Genomic DNA, 12,159 nt, shown 5'->3' on the forward strand with positions numbered 1-12,159 from the left:
TACTATTTAAGGTACACGTATCTTGTTAATATTTAAAAAATAACGAAAGAATAAAGACAATATGCACTATAATCCTTATCACACGGAACAGAAAAACATACATAATTTATTTATTACAATAATTAAATATCAATTTTATGAATTATTATAATTATCTAATTACTAATCCAATTAATAATTATTGTTATTTAATTTATTTTTCTATTAGGTGTATACGTTCCTTGATAATATTAAAAAAATAACGAGTAAAATAAAGACAATATACACTAAAATCTTTATCACATGGCAACGTTCTGATTTAAACATTCCTTCAATTTTTATGTAATTGTTTAAACTAATATACATTTGTGTTAACATCCCTGTGCAATGATGACTTTGGATAATAAAATTTTTATCCAGAAAAATATCACATTAAAATTATTTTATATTCAAAGTATGTTAATAAGTATGTAATGTTTAAACCAGTACATATGTGTTTAAACAATCTGAAATATAAGTAGAGTGTATCAGAATATTTAAAAAATTGTTAAATAATCGATAGGAATGTCTATTGTTGTCTAAAAGCTAGGAATATAAGATCTATGTACCGTCCCCTTCGAAATCCACCGTTGAAATGAGCTCTTGTCCTCTATGAAAGTACTTTTATTAAACGTTGTTTATCTTACTTTCCTAACGTTGCGCATGTGTATAAAGGGTGTCATACATCTAATACATAATATTTAAGATTGTAACGTTCTTATTTTAGTATTTTTTTAATTTTTGTGTAATTATTTTAGTGCTCCTGCGCAGTGAGGACTTCGAGGGTCAAATTTAGCTGCAATATAAGAAAAGTGCATTAGTGCATTAAAATAATTATTAATGTATACGTAATGTACACGTATATGGAAATGAAAAAAGAAAGAACATTTCTCTAAACAATTATACAACCAATCTATTCAAACAATTAATAAACAATATACTAATGGAAAATGTGAATTATTAAAGTTTACCATTATGATAGAAGAAAGCTAAGGTGTTTGCTCATTTAAATACCAAAAAAATTGCCAGGATTCATTTTAAAATCTTGTAAACTCTTCTTTTATGTATGTACTTGATACATAAACCAATAAGAAAGCCTAATTGATGCTGTGCTTTTCCAAATCAGCATTCTTTTAATTCAGCATTTCAGCATTCTTTTAATTTCTTAAAAAAAACTACAATATAAAGATGTAATTATTACAATATTTAAATTACAGTTATATAATTGTAAATATTGAATGAATACTAACTAATAGAGTAAACTTTTCTTTTATGTATGTACTTGATACACAAAACAATAAGAAAGCCTAATAGATGCTGTGCTTTCCCAAATCTTCAAATACTTGCAAATCTGAAAATCATAAGATTGTATTAGTAAAGTATCAAGTTATCCTTGTTAATATTTAAAAACTTATGTGTAGAATAAAGATATTATACACTAAAAACTTTATCATACTGCACAGAAAAACATACACAAAATTCATTTTTTTAATTAATCAAAAATAATTTTATTGTCCAATTAGGTGTACACGTTCCTTTATAATATTTAAAAAATAAGGAACAAAATAAAGAGGTTATACACTAAAAACCGCACAGAAAAACACAATCGTATAGAAAAGAAACCTCGGTGCAGATATTTTAAAAACAATTGACATAAAGCATTATAGCCATCCTTCAAGAATTAAAATAACAAGAGTTTTTCCATATCAATACAAAGTATGGGAATTTATACTTTCATGGTTGGCAAGAGAGATGTCAATTGTTTTGTTTCAATTTATTTTAATTCTTTAAGGATGGCTATAGTGCTTTATGTCATTTGTTTTAAAGATTTCTATAACGTGGTTTCTTATCTATACGATTGTGTTTTTCTGTACAATGTGACAAAGTTTTTAGTGTATATTGTCTTTATTCCACACGTTATTTTTTAAATATTAACAACGAACGTGCTACAAGTATACAAAACACTCATAAATTTAATTTTCTTTATACTATATCAATGCTATATTACTTTATACTTTATTTTAGGTTTCCAAACATTGGTAGAATACAGCATGAATACACATACTCATTGTCAGTCTAATTGTGTTTACTTTTCTATCTAGATAATAATTGTGTTTACTTTTTTATATTGATATCAGCTGTGGTAAGTTTATCTTTTTTTTTTTACAACATAAAGAAGAGTAATTTAAAAAGTATGAGAAGGGGAAAGAGAAAGAGAGAGTCTTATACAAATATTATACATAGATATATACAATCTTATGATTTTCAGATTTGCAAGAATTTTAAGATTTGAAAAAGCACAGCATCTATTAGGCTTTCTTATTGTTTTGTGTATCAAGTACATACATAAAAGAAGAGTTTACAAGATTTTAAAATGAATCCTGGCAATTTTTTTGGTATTTAAATGAGCAAACACCTTAGCTTTCTTCTATCATAATGGTAAACTTTAATAATTCACATTTTCCATTAGTATATTGTTTATTAATTGTTTGAATAGATTGGTTGTATAATTGTTTAGAGAAATGTACTTTCTTTTTTCATTTCCATATACGTGTACATTACGTATACATTAATAATTATTTTAATGCACTAATGCACTTTTCTTATATTGCAGCTAAATTTGACCCTCGAAGTCCTCACTGCGCAGAAGCACTAAAATAATTACACAAAAATTAAAAAAATACTAAAATAAGAACGTTACAATCTTAAATATTATGTATTAGATGTATGACACCCTTTATACACATGCGCAACGTTAGGAAAGTAAGATAAACAACGTTTAATAAAAGTACTTTCATAGAGGACAAGAGCTCATTTCAACGGTGGATTTCGAAGGGGACGGTACATGGATCGTATATTCCTAGCTTTTAGACAACAATAGACATTCCTATCGATTATTTAACAATTTTTTAAATATTCTGATACACTCTACTTATATTTCAGATTGTTTAAACACATATGTACTGGTTTAAACATTACATACTTATTAACATACTTTGAATATAAAATAATTTTAATGTGATATTTTTCTGGATAAAAATTTTATTATCCAAAGTCATCATTGCACAGGGATGTTAACACAAATGTATATTAGTTTAAACAATTACATAAAAATTGAAGGAATGTTTAAATCAGAACGTTGCCATGTGATAAAGATTTTAGTGTATATTGTCTTTATTTTACTCGTTATTTTTTTAATATTATCAAGGAACGTATACACCTAATAGAAAAATAAATTAAATAACAATAACAATTAATTGGATTAGTAATTAGATAATTATAATAATTCATAAAATTGATATTTAATTATTGTAATAAATAAATTATGTATGTTTTTCTGTTCCGTGTGATAAGGATTATAGTGCATATTGTCTTTATTCTTTTCGTTATTTTTTAAATATTAACAAGATACGTGTACCTTAAATAGTAAAAATAGAATAAATTTTTTATTTATTTAATACATAAATTATCATATCTAGCTTGACTAGCGTGGTCATGAAGAAAGCCGAGTTACGTACGTGTGACGGGGCAAGCTTGTTGCGTGAAATACATTTCTATATGGTAATTGGGAATTTCTGATTGGTCACTTATCTTTGAAATAATTATCAGCCAATCAGGGCTCTTTGCTGATCATTCTTCTTTCTTTTCGCGGCGTCGGTGCTGGAGATCGCACGGATACTATGTCGCTCCGTTAATCTCAGGTAATTAAAAAATATTTTCTAACGTAAATAATTTTCCTATGTACTAACAGAATCTTCTAGCAAATGACTTCTAAGTGATATAATCGAAAGATTACGATAATGTCGAGGATAAAGAATATTTGCGTAGAAAAAAATTCCGTGTACATTGGTATGCATTTTTCTACGCGATCATGTATATATCTTGTTTTACAGCATCATTTCTATGGATATCAACTTATAATGTTCAATTTTGATTGTTTTGACTAATAAAGTATATATTTCGACAATTGATATGTTCCTATATACTATTTTTTACTATTCGATATTTTTCTATAATAGATGGAAAAAATGCAAAATCATCAAGTAGCCGTGACGTCATCAGATGACGCTATGTCTTTTTGAGGGTGACTACCCCGTATACAACTACGTGCATGGACTGTACGTCACAGCGGCGGTCACTGTGACGTAGGCACCGCCATATTACAAATCTGTCAGCTGTATATGTTCCAGCGTATTGCATCATCCCTTTTAATTCAGGTAATTGAAAAGTATTTTACACCTTTCTATTATATACCAAACGATAGTTACACACAAGATTTTCATACGTGAGTGTTTTCAAAAGGAAATATTAAAAAGTTCGAATGATATCTATGAGAATATAACATCGATGTATCTCGACTTCCCGTCAATTTCACCAATGTTACTTAACAATAGTTTTTCCTAATTTCCAGCTTTTTCTCACGATATCCGTACTTACTACCATCTCTAATGATTCTCTAATTAATCATTTTTCATAATTATTTCATTTTATAATTCAAAGATCGCATATTTCGTGTTAAATTTGAATTTTATCACATACACACACATATAGGCATATATACATAAGTTAGGTTAACCACTCGTACACATACATTCATATATTTGATTTTCTTTCTATTATACTAATGTAATCTTTTTTTTCCTTTTTTAGGTTACCGTGCATTGGAAAAGTCCAACAGGAATACATATACTTAGTCTAACAGTTGTGTTTACTATTTTTTATCTTCATATTCATCGAGGTAAGCGTTATTCTTTTTTTAACCATATAGAAATATATAAAAAGAGTGGGAAAGAGAGTGAGAGAGAGAAGGAATAAGAAAACAAAACATTCACCTACAGGCAATTATGAATGTGTATGTATATTTGTAGGTCTTTCTCGAGGTGAAAACAGAAGAATAACCGTCGAAACGAAACGTAAACAGTCGACCACCGAGCATTCGATACCTCTACGAGATATACGCAGAGAGATCTCCATTCCCCTTCCGTCCTTCAATGAGTAAAGATCTAACAAACGTGACGTATTAAACTATTTATTGATTTTATTTTTAACGTTATCTAACGTTTAATACTTCTACATTCTAACATTAAATACTTTAATAAGTTTCTCATTAGATAGAATAGTATACAAAAGTTTTATTTTTTAGATTACTCTTTATCGAGTTATATATTATAACTTAAAAAATTTGCAATTAATATTATACAAGTAGTGAGATTAAGGCAATTAATATTGCTTGAATTTATATTGATTCTTTATGATAAAATATCTTTGAAAGTGTGCAATGCCTTCAGGAATGATTTCAGGAAATATTGTAATATTTAATTGTATGTAATATAATTTTTAGTATGTTTCAGCTTTTCAGAGTTTTATTTAATTTTATTTTATTCATCGTCATCCTAAGGGTAGGATACCCATCCTGCAGTCATCAATGAAGACTAAAAGTAAGTATATTTTTCTATCAAACACTTCTATAATAACTTTAATGGATTTTTATTATAACGATGATATTAATTGTTCTTTTTCTTTTTCTGTTTCAGAACATCATTGCAATCGAGCGCGTAAGCAATGAGGTACTCGTGTGTTGCATCGTTAAAATAAAATATAAAAAAGTGGGAAAGTAAAATCAGTGTTGTTCGCCGTGTGTAAAAGTTTCGTTTGCTCGGTTAAGAAACTCCGTAAGTTTCTTTTATTCGGTTTAAACGTGTGCTCATCGTCATCCTAAGGGTAGGATACCCATCGTGCATTCATCATTGAAGAATAAATGTAAGTCAATTTTTATATAAAACATTTTCTCAATAATTATAATAATGTTTTTATTTCAATGATCTATATAATCTTGTTTTTATTTTTGTTTCAGATCATCGTTGGAATAGTGTTACAATTTATTAATTAAATTCATTTTAAAATTCGTTTAACACTAGATTTTTTCATTATTGTTTCATTTACTATTTTTTAAAAACTTACAAAAATTGTTTGCATGAAGTAATGGGTAGAGGGGAGGAATTAATATTTACATATATTTCATTATGGTATTAAAAATCAACGTATATTTTAAAAAAATAATATTAAAATTTTATATATATGTAGCATATATAGCAAAAAATTTGATATGAGTCAAATTGGTTTATTGTTAGTCCATTAATCTAGTGTTAATTGAATTAACTGCATGTAATGCAGTTGTAGAATCAGTGTTAGTGCATTGTCATCGTCATCCTAAGGGTAGGAGACCCATCGTGCATTCATCGATGGAGATACAAAGTGAGTATATTTTTTTATTTAATAATTCAACAAAACATTTTAATTGTTGTCAGTAATAGTAATGATATTAATAGTATTTTTTTTTATTTCTGTTTCAGATTGCAATCGCGCGCGAAGCAATATTCGGGAGTGTTTTATCGTTTAAATAGATAATTAAAATCACGGATTAGAAGCACGTTCGTTCGTTCATTTCAATTCGCTCGTGTTACGCGATTGTATTAGAATTTTTTTATATTAAATTGACTGCGACCAAAGCAGTAATTGCATTAGAGTTTTTTCGAGTAAAGTTGTATTTTTATCTTTAAACAGTCGCACAGACTGTTCGCGTATTAGAATCAGTGCATCAATGAAGATTTTTTTACTTGCACTGACTGTGTGCAAAGCAGTCTTTGAATTAGTTTTGTAGAATCAGTGATCGGGCGTAAAACAAATTAAAATCAAACGCGAATTAGAATCAGTGTTGTTCGCCGTATAATAAAATTTCGGTTTCGCGATAAGAAACTCATCTATAGTTTCTTATTTTCGTTTATACCGCGTTTTTAGATTCACGCGAGGTGCATCGCCATGGTGCAATTGAATTTCATCCCATTAGAATGCATTGTAAGTATCCATTTTTATTAACATTTTATTCGTTTTTGTTTGCTATAATTTTGGATCATATTACATATAACTTATCGTTTTGTTCTATTTTATTTTACAGATATGACGACGGACTTTCTACCTTATCAAAGATGTGGGATGAATTCTTCGATGGATCATCTATGGATCTTCGGTGGATCTTCGATGGATCTTCGATGCATCTTCTCCTATACCATATATTGAGGCATTCTTCGATGATGAGACTACAACACTTGCTGCAAAGTAGGAGTGTTTTGGAGCCATCGTAGAACTTCTTATGCCGTGAGTTAAAATTTAAAGTCCCTCCAGAGCTCAATCATGTCGAGGATGAAAGGTCCTAATCGGCACGAGCTACTGGTTGTAATTATTTAAAGAAATTATTGACGAGCACATGAGTAATTCTTCTTTTGGAATTACTCATGAAAATTGTATATTGTATTGTATGTTATATTGTATGTTTTATTAGTTCAGGATAGGTTTTCTTGTCTCACCGGTTAAATTCATTTAATTATTAATGTAATTAATTAATACACTTTCTTTTTATTATGTGTTTTGTTCGTGGTTAGTAGTGGTGAAATCGAGCATTTATTTACTCGTTTTCGTCCAGAAAAGCATGTAATAAATGTCTTACATGCATTGCTTCGTATTAGTTTATCTAATCGCGATTATTTTTGATGTATCGATATTTCGATATTATAAATAAATGAGCAAGAAGACAAACTCTTTCGCGACGGATAGATTCTAGCAGTTAAGTGGTGGCTCAAAGCCCAGTTCTTTTATTAGAACAGCCAACTTAATGAAAGGAGTCGTCCGAGGTTTTTAAATATATTAAAAGATATTAAAAGATTTTCAAAGTAATTATTTATCAAATAAATTGTAGAGTCCTTAGTCGCTTAGATGAATTTTCATTAAAATGTTTTTATGTGTTGTATATTTATGTGTCTTTAATCATATTTTTTTAGATCAGGATTTTCAGCTTCTAATTTACTAACCTCCCGTTTCTCCCCCCTATACTTTCTGCGTTCTCATCTATACGTGGGCCCAGGTGCTACTCGTATGGGTGAGAAACGGTTAGTATAGGTTTAGTTTTAAGTTTTTCCCCTATTGGCGGCTGTCATTGTGCTAGTGATTGTACGATGTACTTTACACCTGTATGTGCGTATTAGGTAGTGTGTACTGTACATCGTTTCGTGATATATAGTTTTTAATTATTGCATTATTTATCACTTAGAATACTACTTAGTATAGCACACCTAGAGTTAGGTATGATATGAAAATACACATGGTTGTATTTTTCTATTTATATTAAATTTTTCTCATTTTTTTTTTGTAATATATAAAATCGTTTTGAATAGTAGAGTTAACGCATTTATTTGTGGAAACTTTGATATACTTGTACATTACTAGTATGCATATATACTAGTATGTACCAGTATTTTTGCTTTAGTCATTATTGCAATAATCATTAGCCTTGGCAGTCGATTACAGCATTGGTACGTACTCCCATAAGTTTAGAAAACACGCGTTTGAACTAGGGTGTCGGAGGTGCCCCGGGGCATGCTCTCTAGTTTAGGCTTTTGCACCCTGGTGGTATGTGAGAGAATCGTGGAGTGAGTGGGTGGGTATGTATGTATATTTGCTCTTTTTAAATATGGGTAATTGGCAGGCAGGTAGCATATTTCTCTGAGCGAATGTGAAAACTTTAATTTTAAGTAGGTAGGATCCAGGATGGGCACTAGGCTTGCTTCCACTCCGGAGTGGAAATTCCGCCTCCTGGTTTATACAGATTTGTTACAAAAATTTTTTTTTTTTATTCATTCCATTATGCTTACTTTGTAAATTTATTTTGTAACTCTTCTGTAATTTTTATTATGTATCATGAGATTCAAAGGAATTTGCAACGATTTGAAAGATTCATTTCTATTTCGATTCTATCTCGAACGAGATAGAGTCGAACAAATTCGCAAATACTTTGATCCATTTGATACTTAGTTTTAAGTATTGTAACTAACACTTCGCACTATCGCGATTTAGTATTTGAAATATTTGATATAATTCAGTATAAAGAATAAATTGAATGAAAATATTGCAAGAAAATGCATAACATTTATTGCTTTATTTATTTCAATTCTATTTTATTTTTTGACATTAAAAGTGCGACGTGTTATTAGGTCATCGATAATTGTCTGCTTGGACATTCGTTTAATTGTGCTCGTGTATATGTCAATGAACTCTAAGTTCATTGATAGTTCACGAGCTTTACTATTGAACAGAAAATGTAAATTAATTTTTTAATAATTTTGAATTAGAAATGTAACATAATACAAGTTAATTTGCAAAAGTAGTATGAAAGATCTTATCTCTCTCGCTCGTAAAAATGTCCAATGCAGTTTTCAGGGAATGAAGAAAGAAGAGGCTAAATGCCGAAGAGGCTAATGCCGAAGAGGCCCCCACTTAATTGTGGCTGAAGAGGGCAACTACATAGACTTTTGAGTTATTTTCAAGGGTTCAAACAGCAAGTTCGAACTTTTCGAGAATAGCTCTCTAGTCATATTTTATATTTTATTATATTATTTTCTTGCTCGTCATTAATTTGTAGTTGTAATTGGAGATGATGGACCATTCCATCTCCTTGGGACACCAAATATGTGTCCATCAAAATCGTCATAAAGATGCATATGTGTTTAGTTAGAGTCAAAAATATTACAATTTTTGTATTATTAAATTTTGAAGCTTAAATAACGTTCGGTTAATATTACAGTAATTTCTCTTTTCTTGTTTCGCCTTTAAGATTTTTCACTTTGATCGTATTTTATTAAATTTGCAATTTTTCTTTTCTATATAATGCAGTTTAAAAGTATTTCATTATAATTAATAGATATTATTTTTTTAGTAACTTAGTATTCTTATTTTTCCTATTTCTTTATTTTTATTTATTTTATATAAATGTAAAATCACACGCGTTTAAATTTAATCTTATTGCAACGGTAATTAGAGATTTGATAAAAAGTAAATAAAGGATTCAATTGAAAAGTGCATCTAGGAATTGGACCACTTATATGTCAGGCTATTGTATCACTTGATTGTATGATTAATATAGTTTTCTTCTTGTTACAGGTGATCATCGTTGGATTTATCATCAAACCTTCTGGATCCTTTTTTATTTGAGTGGCTTAAATTGCTTCATTTTAAAATATATATATAAATGCATTTCTGAAGGCACACACATGTTTATATATTAAAAATTAAATATAATTATATAAAATTCTATATTACAATATAACTATACTATATATACTATTAAAGTATATGTCATGTACTATCATATACTATCAAAGATTATTGCATTCTTTTATAGTATTGTACCGTCATCGCATTAAGTATCTACTATCGCCCATTGATGGTCAGATTAGTAAAATCTCCCACTCATGACGTTTCCACATTTGTAATTATTAATAACTAAATAAATAATTAATTAATAAAGTTAGCAATTATGCATTTAAATAAGCATTTTTTAGCAATTAAATGCATTTATTTATTTTTTTTAGCTGTTTAGGTTTTATGCTAACTTTTTAATGCTTAGTGGCAGGCCGTCTAAGGCGATATTGGTAATAGTAGTGCTCTACCTTTATCTTATCGACAGTTAGGAATTGTAGTTTTCTATTTTCTCAACACCGACCGTCGGTACTAGTAGATTTCTAATTTATTTTACTTTTTGTCGGTAATACATTATATTAAGGTTACCGACGGTCAATTTTATTAGTGTAGAAACTGCCATTGACAACTGTCGATATTTTTATAATAGGAACCTACTATCATTGATCTCCAAGCTTTTATACGTATATAATTTAATCTTTTGGTGATTTTATTCCCTAAGATCAAAGATATTAAAAATATAAAAATATCAAAAATTAATAAATCAATTAAGGTATATTAATATATTTAATTCTAAATTGTCTCCATTCTAAATACAATATACTAATAATTTTCAAGTAAAAATCTAGTAAACCTAACGACGTATAATCTTAATTTACACTCGCTATATAAATTTAATTAACAAACTTATGTTCGTTCTTTTTTTCTTTTTTTTTTTTTTCAAATATTTTTTACGTCATCTTAAGATTGGCTTAAGCATTTTATTTACAAAGAGATAACATTTTAATCATTCTTGCACGAAATTGCTCTCAGTTAGACAATATATGAAAGAAATAAAATATTGAATGTTCGTTTAACCTCTTTTAACCTATGAAACACGACCAAGTCAATGTCTACTCATACAGTAATTTAACTTAAAGCTGATTGATCTTGTCGATTACTTTTCAATGATATGGACAAATATATTGAATACAAAGTGCAATGATCAAAATGCGATTGCATCTTCAGCAAAAATTGTAAAATCATTAATTTATTTACTGATAAATATATTCTATATTATAACTTTTATAATTGGTTGTTTATAATCGTTATATTGTATCTTATTATCAATATTTATAAAACATATATCTTTTGTATTATTTTAGTAAATATATCTTACTTTTTTACTTATGAAATAAAGAAAACGAGAGTTTGATATCTGGCCCATTAGCTCAGTTGGTTAGAGCGTCGTGCTAATAACGCGAAGGTCGCGGGTTCGATCCCCTCATGGGCCAAATAATTTTTTTTTATTTTTTTTCCTTGTACAATATATATAATAGTTTATAATATTAACAGTATTATTCTTAATCATTAATCGAAGGTAAACTAATGCAAAATTTTACTCTATAATTGGTATCGTACACGTAAGCTGTATCTGAAATAATGAAAAAGACTATTCATATACATATATAAATAATTTATATTTTACAATTAGATTAAAAACAAATATTCACTAAAAATAACATCTGATTTTGTTTTGAAATAAAAATACAGTTTTTGTCATAAATCGAGCTAAAATTTATCAACGAAAAGAAAACAATAGTTTGAATATTTTAACTGCATTGTCGTGACGTTAAAAAAATTGTAAAATCAAAATCAATATAGCTGTGCAATTTCTAGAAGTCATGTAACGATTAACTTTCGTCGAATACCACTAAAAGTCACGGTCATTTCCTACGAATCGGTATTTCCTTTTGCATACATATCAGCGCATGCGACAACACCTTGGAAAAGAATCATGCAATGATATTGATTACAAGTCAACACGTCTACAGATTACAATAATTATAATAACACAAACAGTACTTTTTTTCTTTTTTTATTCGATGTTATTCAAATTGTTCTAAAAATGCA

General features: G+C 28.4%; 1 non-coding gene across 1 annotated transcript; it reads left to right on the forward strand.

The window, feature by feature from the left end:
- Positions 1-11,466: 11,466 nt before the first annotated feature.
- Trnai-aau lies at positions 11,467-11,540 on the forward strand. The gene has a single exon. It is a non-coding gene; the product is annotated as a tRNA-Ile (tRNA).
- The last annotated feature ends 619 nt before the right edge of the window (positions 11,541-12,159 follow it).

Source organism: Polistes fuscatus, unplaced genomic scaffold, assembly GCF_010416935.1.
Source record: "Polistes fuscatus isolate 324 unplaced genomic scaffold, CU_Pfus_HIC Scaffold10, whole genome shotgun sequence".
NCBI classification, from domain to species: domain Eukaryota; kingdom Metazoa; phylum Arthropoda; class Insecta; order Hymenoptera; family Vespidae; genus Polistes; species Polistes fuscatus.